General features: G+C 51.6%; 1 protein-coding gene across 4 annotated transcripts in view; it reads right to left on the reverse strand.

Moving 5' to 3' along the window:
- The window catches only part of ACOX3 (acyl-CoA oxidase 3, pristanoyl), a 53566-nt gene extending 49338 nt beyond the window's left edge, over positions 1-4228 (reverse strand). For 2 of the 4 annotated variants that reach the window (XM_032135476.2, XM_058430197.1), the window contains exon 1: positions 4086-4228. The gene's annotated coding sequence lies outside the window, so the exon portion shown is untranslated. Of the gene's footprint in view, positions 1-3756; positions 3844-4085 lie in introns of those variants that run through there. The other 2 variants (XM_032135475.2, XM_058430196.1) reach the window with 2 other exon arrangements.
- Between the last annotated feature and the right edge of the window lie 4142 nt (positions 4229-8370).

The following is an 8370-nucleotide window of genomic DNA, read 5'->3' on the forward strand; positions in this document are numbered from 1 at the left end:
TGTTAAGCTTGTCAAAGGGGCAAGACTTTTCCTTATATGTCACAGAAAAAAACAGGAATAGCTCTAGGAGCCCTGACACAGGTCCGAGGGATCAGGTTGCAACCCGTGGCATACCTGAGTAAGGAAACTGATGTAGTGACGAAGGGTTGGCCTCATTGTTTACGGGTAGTGGCAGCAGTAGCAGTCTTAGTATCTGAAGCAGTTAAAATGACACAGGGAAGAGATCTTACTGTGTGGACGTCTCATGATGTGGACGGCATACTCACTGCTAAAGGAGACTTACGGCTGTCGGACAACCATTTGCTTAAATATCAGGCTCTATTACTTGAAAGGCCAGTGCTGCGACTGCACACTCGTGCAACTCTTAACCCAGCCACATTTCTTCCAGACAATGAAGAAAAGATGGAACATAACTGTCAACAGGTGATTGCTCAAACCTACGCTGCTCAAGGGGACCTTCTAGAGGTTCCCTTGACTGACCCCGACCTCGACTTGTATACTGACGGAAGTTCCTTTGTAGAAAAAGGACTTCGAAAAGCGGGGTATGCAGTGGTCAGTGATAATGGAATACTTGAAAGTAATCCCCTCACTCCAGGAACTAGCACTCAGCTGGCAGAACTAATAGCCCTCACTTGGGCAACAGAATTAGGAGAAGGAAAAAGGGTAAATATATATACAGACTCTAAGTATGCTTACCTAGTCTTCCATGCCCATGCGGCAATATGGAGAGAGGGAATTCCTAACTTCAGAGGGAACACCTATCCAACATCAGGAAGCCATTAGGAGATTATTATTGGCTGTACAGAAGAAACCTAAAGAGGTGGCAGTCTTACACTGCCAGGGTCATCAGAAAGGAAAGGAACGGGAAATAGAAGGGAACCACGAAACATATACTGAAGCCAAAAGAGCCGCAAGGTGGGACCCTCCATTAGAAATGCTTATAGAAGGACCCCTAGTATAGGGTAATCCCCTCTAGGAAACCAAGCCCTAGTACTCAGAAGAAATAGAATGGGGAACCTCATGTGACATAGTTTCCTCCTCTCAGGATGGCTAGCCACCAAAGAAGGAAAAATACTTTTGCCTGCAGCTAACCAATTGAAATTACTTAAAACCCTTCACCAGACCTTTCACTTAGGCATTGATAGCACCTATCAGATGGCCAAATCACTATTAACTGACCAGGCCTTTTCAAAACTATCAAGCAGATAGTCAGGGCCTATGAAGTGTGGCAAAGAAATAATTCCCTGCCTTATTGCCAAGCTCCTTCAGGAGAACAAGGAACAGGCCATTACTCAGGATAAGACTGGCAACTAGATTTTACCCACATGCCCAAATCTCAGGGATTTCAGTATCTACTAGTCTGGGTAGATACTTTCACTGATTGGGAGGAGGCCTTCCCTTGTAGGACAGAAAAGGCCAAAGAGGTAATAAAGCCACTAATTCATGAAATGATTCCCAGATTCGGACTTCCCCGAGACTTACAGAGTGACAATGGCCCCGCTTCCAAGGCTGCAGTAACCCAGGGAGTATGGCAGATGTTAGGCATACAATATCACTTACACTGCGCCTGGAGGCCACAGTCCTCAGGGAAGATGGAGAAAATGAACGAAACACTCAAACAACATCTAAAAAAGCTAACCCAGGAAACCCACCTCGCACGGCCTGCTCTGCTGCCTACAGCCTTATTAAGCATCCGAAACTCCCCCCAAAAAGCAGGACTTAGCCCATTCGAAATGCTGTATGGACAGCACTTCCTAACCAATGACCTTGTGCTTGACCGAGAGACAGCCAACTTAGTTGCAAACATCGCCTTCTTAGCCAAATATCAACAAGTTCTTAAAACATTACAGCAAACCTGTACCCGAGAGGAGGGAAAGGAATTCCACCCTGGTAACATGGTATTAGTCAAATCCCTTCCCTCTAAGTCCCCACCCCTAGATACATCCTGGGAAGGGCCCTACCCAGTCATTTTATCTACCCTGACTGCAGTTAAAGTGTCTGGAGTGGAGTCTTGGACACATCAAACCCTGGATACCGCCAAAGGAACCCAAAAATCCAGGAGACAACACTAGCTATTCCTGTGAACCTCTAGAGGATCTGCACCTGCTCTTCAAGTAACAACCGTGAGGAAAGTAACGGGAATCGTAGATCTCCATGGCCCCCCGTCATATTTTTCTCTTTACTGTTGTCTTACCCCCCTTTCACTATCACCACACCCCCTCCATGCCACTATACTACCAGTAGCTCCCCTTACCAAGAGCTTCTATGGAGAATGCGGCTTCCCGGAAATATTGATGCCCCATCGTATAAGAGTTTTTCTAAAGGAAACCCCACTTTCACCGTCCACACCCATATGCCCCTGCACTTCGGGCCATACATTTCAATCCCTGTATCTTTAACCTCCTTCTTAAGTTTGTCTCTTCCAGAATCAAAGCTGTAAAACTACAAATGTTCTTCAAATGGAGCCCCAGATGCAGTCCATGACTAGGATCTACCATGGACCCCTGGACTGGTCTGCTAGCCCATGCTCTGATGTTGATGACATCAAAGGCACCCCTCCCGAGGAAATCTCAACTGCATGACCCCTACTATGCCCCAATTCAGCAGGAAGCAGTTAGAGCGGTCGTCGGCCAACCTCCCCAACAGCACTTGGGTTTTCCTGTTGAGAGGGGGGACTAAGAGACAGGACTAGCGGGACTTCCTAGGCTGACTAAGAATTCCTAAGCCTAGCTGGGGAAGGTGACCACACCCACCTTTAAACATTGGGCTTGTAACTCAGCTCACACCAGACCAATCAGGTAGTAAAGAGAGCTCACTAAAGTACCAATGAGGCTAAAAACAGGTGGTAAATAAATAATCAGATCATCTGTCGCCTGAGAGCACAGGGGGGAGGGACAATGATCAGGATATAAACCCAGGCATTCAAGCCTAATCGGGCAACCCTCTTTGGGTCCCCTCCCGTTGTAGGGGAGCTCTGTTTTCACTATATTAAATCTCGCAACTGCACACTCTTCTGGTCCATGTTTGTTCCGGCTTAAGCTGAGCTTTCGCTTGCCATCCACCACTGCTGATCGCCACTGTTGTAGACTCCCCGCTGACTTCCACCCCTCCAGATCCAGCAAGGTGTCCGCTGCACTTCTGATCCAGTGAGGCACCCGTTGCCACTCCCAGGCTAGAGGCTCGCCATTGTTCCTGCGCAGCTAAGTGCCTGGGTTCATCCTAATCAAGGTGAACGCTAGTCGCTGGGTTCCACAGTTCTCTTCCGTGACCCACAGCTTCTAACAGAGCTGTAACACTAACTGCATGGCCCAAGGTTCCATTCCTTGGAATCCACGAGGCCAAGAACCCCAGGTCAGAGAGCAAGAGGGTTGCTGCCATCTTGGGAGCGACTCGCCACCACCCTGGGAGCTCTGGCAGCAAAGACCAGCAAGTAACAATGCCTTGCTAGTGCCCAGTGTCTAGACAAGGTCTACTGTCTGGGCTGCTGCATTCCAAATATGGTGACACCTGGCTAGTGCCCAGGGTCTACTGTCTGGGGCTACTGTCATCCAAATACAGTGACGCCTGCCTAGTGCCCAGGGTCTACTGTCTAGGCTACTGCATTCCAAATACGGTGATGCCTGCCTAGTGCCCAGGGTCTACTGTCTGGGGATACTGTCATCCAAATACGGTGACGCCTGCCTAGTGCCCAGGGTCTACCGTCTGGGGATACCGTCATCCAAATACGGTGACGCCTGCCTAGTGCCCAGGGTCTACCGTCTAGGCTGCTGTCATTCCCATGAGAGGCTTGGAGCAGTTTCTGGCATGGAAGTGGGGCTTCAAGATCACTATTCTGGCAACAGCCGCCTCCAGTCTTCTCTGCGATGTGGATCACTTCCCTTTCGTGAACAGCTGCCCAGTTCAATGTGCAAAGTCCTCCGAACGCCCAGTACGTGGGCCACCGGCCCTCCCGGCCCCCTGCTCTGGGTAACCCTGGCCCCCCCGCCCGCGAATCCGCACAGCCCCCACACCCCCCGGCCTGGCACGTGCTGTGCCCCCGCTCCGCCCCGCCGCGTCCGCGCCCCTGGGGCTAACGCAGCCTCCACCTTCGGGCTCGCCAGTCCCCGCTGCTCTGCACCGTCCAACTCACGCAGCAGGCGCTCAGGGGATGCCTGTCGGCCCGCGACCAACTCGGAGGACTAGGACTAGCTGCCCGCACAGCGCAGCTGTCTCCTGCCTGGCCCCACTGCTCTCCCGCAACGCCTCTCGGCCTCCGTCCGTCCCATGGGCGGGGCCGGAGCCGCGGGCGCCCTGACATCATCGAGCCGCGCCACCCTTGTCGCCCGGGAAACGCGGACGCCGCTGCTACCCGTGCAAGGCTGGGAGCTAGGAAGCTTCGCCAGGCGCTCCCGGGCACTCTTGGCTTCTCCGCCTTTAGGCGAGGCCTGGTTGAAAGACTCTGGCGAGTCGCTGCCCTCGGAGCGCCGTAGCTCTGAGATGCAGTTCACACCGCGGCCCTTCCTGGGGCCCACTCCAAGGCTACTGGACCAGGACCCCCAGTCTGGGGCTGGGCATTTTCAAATTAATCAACAGGCTCTACGTGGTGGCTCATGCCTGTAATCCCAGCGCTTTCGGAGGCCGAGGCAGGAGGATCGCTTGAGGCCAGGAGTTTGAGACCAGCCTGGACAACATAGCAAGACCCGGCATGCCCAAGAGCTTGCTAAAGTTTGAGAACCATGGTTCTAGGGAGTTTCTCAGAGAGCCCCTAGTGGAAGTGGGCCGTCATTGACCAGAGCAGCAACCAGCTCAATCACCCACCCTTTCCTTGTTTTTCTTTGTCTCACACTTTCCACTTCCTCACTCGTGCACTCCGAGATCAGCTCCATATTCAATTACCTGCACCCAAATCCTCGTCTCAAGGTCTGCTTGGGGAGATCCAAACTAAGACACACACACCTCTTATGCTTATGAAATTTACAGAGACAGTGTTGTACCTGAGCGAGTTAGAGAAAACGCCACACTTTGAGAGGAATTAAGAGTCTGTTTATTTAGCCGGCGGCCAAGAGACGGCTAACTCTTAAAGTTCTCTCGGCTCCGAAGAAGGGGCTAGATTTTCTTTTATACTTTAGTTTAGAAAGGGGAGGGGAGTCTAGTTAAAACAATTTTACAGAAATGGGCAAAAAAGTTAAAAGGACAAATGGTTACAAGAAAGTAAACAGTTCCAGGTGCAGGGGCTTTAAGACTATTACAAGGTGATAGATGCGGGGCTTTGGGCGCTATCAATCAGATGAATTCCTGGGAATTGCGGATATTGCTCGCCACAGTGAGAGGTGAGAGCTTGCTGGCAGTCCTCACAGCCCTTGCTCGCTCTGGGCGCCTCCTCTTCCTGGGCTCCCACTTCGGCGGCACTTGAGGAGCCCTTCAGCCCACCACTGCACTGTGGGGGCCCCTTTCTGGGCTGGCCAAGGCCAGAGCCGGCTCCCTCAGCTTGCAGGGAGGTGTGGAGGGAGAGGCGTGAGCGGGCACCGGGGCTACGCGCGGCGCTTACGGGCCAGCTGGAGTTCCGGGTGGGCGTGGGCTTGGCGGGCCCCGCACTCGGAGCAGCCAGTCAGCCCTGCCGGCCCTGGGCAATGAGGGGCTTAGCACCCGGGCCAGCGGCTGCAGAGGGTGTACTGGGTCCCCCAGCAGTGCCAGCCCACCGGCGCTGTGCTCTGTTTCTCCCCGGGCCTTACCTGCCTTCCCACGGGGCAGGCCTCCGGACTGCAGCACGCCATGCCTGAGCCTTCCCCCACCTCCGTGGGCTCCTGTGCAGCCCCAGCCTCCCCGACGAGCGCCGCCCCCTGCTCCACGACGCCCAGTCCCATCGATCACCAAGGGCTGAGGAGTGCGAGTGCATGGCACAGGACTGGCAGGCGGCTCCATCTGCAGCCCTGTTGCGGGATCAGCTCCATCTGCAGCCCTGGTGCGGGATCAGCTCCATCTGCAGCCCTGGTGCGGGATCCACTGGGTGAAGCCAGCTGGGCTCCTGAGTCTGGTGGGGCCTTGGAGAACCTTTATGTCTAGCTCAGGGTTTGTGAATACACCAATCAACACTCTGTATCTAGCGAGGACGTGGAGAACCTTTCTGTCTAGCTCAGGGATTGTAAATACACCAATCAGCACCCTGTGTCTAGCTCAGGGTCTGTGAATGCACCAATCGACACTCTGTATCTAGCTACTCTGGTGGGGCCTTGGAGAACCTTTATGTCTAGCTCAGGGATTGTAAATACACCAATCAGCACTCTGTATCTAGCTCAAGGTTTGTAAACACACCAATCAGCACCCTGTGTCTAGCTCAGGGTTTGTGAATGCACCAATCGACACTCTGTATCTAGCTACTCTGGTGGGGATGTGGAGAACCTTTGTGTCTAGCTCAGGGATTGTAAACGCACCAATCGGCACCCTGTCAAAACAGACCACTCGGCTCTACCGGTCAGCAGGATGTGGGTGGGGCCTGATAAGAGAATAAAAGCAGGCTGCCCGAGCCAGCAGTGGCAACCCGCTTGGGTCCTCTTCCACACTGTGGAAGCTTTGTTCTTTTGCTCTTTGTAATAAGTCTTGCTCACTGCTCACTCTTTGGGTCCACACTGCTTTTATGAGCTGTAACACTCACAGCGAAGGTCTGCAGCTTCACTCCTGAAGCCAGCGAGACCACGAGCCCACCGGGAGGAACGAACAACTCTAGATGCGCTGCCTTAAGAGCTGTAACACTCACCACGAAGGTCTGCAGCTTCACTCCTGAGCCAGCGAGACAATGAACCCACCAGAAGGAAGAAACTGAGCACATCCGAACATCAGAAGGAATGAACAACTCCAGACGGGCCACCTTAAGAGCTGTAACACTCACCGCCAGGGTCCGCGGCTTCATTCTTAAAGTCAGTGAGACCAAGAACCCACCAATTCCGGACACAACAGTATCTTATCAGTTAATTGCATTCTTGGATGTGCTGGGAGTCAGCTTGCACAAGTTAAGTCCTTGGGGAAGGGGCTGCCAGTGAAAGAGCCAAGATGGAGTCTGTCTGGCTCTGTTAGCTAAGGGAGAGTCGATTCAGGTGGAAACAAGACTAGGTGATTAAAGGAAAAGGGAGAGTCTAAAAACAGGGTTAGTAAAAACAAGGTTGGGCATTACAACAATCAACTAGACTTAGCAATACACCATGTAAAGAATAAGGAAGAGCCAGGTGCTGTGCACCATGGTTCTCTGATCTGCAGTCCCAACTACTCGTGAGGCTGAGGCGGGAGAATCACTTGAGCCCAGGAGTTTGAGTCTAGCCTGGGCAACATAGTGAGATTCTGTGTTAAAAAAAAAAAAAGTGAAAAAAGCACAACAAGGAAAAATAAATACAAAGGTTTGCATTTACAGGGAACTAAAAGATGGGCAGCGCAGCTCAGTTATGGGGAGGAGAAAGATGAGTACAATTTTAAATGTGTGTCAAGTTTAAGATGTTGGTAGGACATCTGGGTGGGGATACTCAGGTCATGTTTGGAAATTCTGTCTACTGTTCTACTCTGAAATACCTTCTCCTTGATTCCATGGCAACGTTTTTCTTCACAGTTATTACTCTTATTTAAAACACATATAATTATGGGTATCAGTGGGAGCATCCAATTGCAAAAGCAGAAGGAAGGGACTGAACGATCATTTCGGGCCTGGAAGTTACCCTGCTAAGCAGTCAGAAGTGATCCTTAGTCTAGACCAGCCCTCCCAGCCAGGGGTCTATTGTGTTGTTGCAGAGGTCCCTGAATCCCCGGGAGCAACCAGGATTGCCTAAAGACAAAGCAATCATGGTCTAATAAAAAATACACGCCACTGTTTTTCAAATGTTTGGAGATCCTGTTGAGAGTAATAAAATAACCATTTATTGCAGAACTCGCACCTCCTTTAGGTCACAATTTCTGCCAAAATTACAACTACTAATAAATTGGGTTCACATGTGTTACTGACATTAGAAAAACATATTTCGGCTGGGTGTGGTGGCTCACACCTATAATCCTAGCACTTTGGGAGGCCGAGGTGGGTAGATCACTTGAAGTCAGGAGTTTGAGACCAGCCTGGCCAACATGGCAAAACCCCATCTCTACTAAAAATACAAAAATTAGCTGGGCATGGTGGTGGGTGCCTGTAATCCCAGCTACTTGGGAGGCTGAAGCAAGAGAATCGCTTGAACCCAGCAGGTGGAGGTTGCAGTGAGCCAAGATAGCGCCATTGCACTCCAGCCTGGGTGACAAGAGTGAAACTCCATCTCAAAAAATAAAAATGAAAATATCTTCCCACTGGGAAATGATTTGGGTCCATTGCAGGAGTGAGAGGGAGAGGGAAGCCATTTCTAGGTAGACACTGGAAGGCAGGCT

Source organism: Hylobates moloch, unplaced genomic scaffold (assembly GCF_009828535.3).
Source record: "Hylobates moloch isolate HMO894 unplaced genomic scaffold, HMol_V3 SCAFFOLD_17, whole genome shotgun sequence".
In the NCBI taxonomy this organism is placed as follows: domain Eukaryota; kingdom Metazoa; phylum Chordata; class Mammalia; order Primates; family Hylobatidae; genus Hylobates; species Hylobates moloch.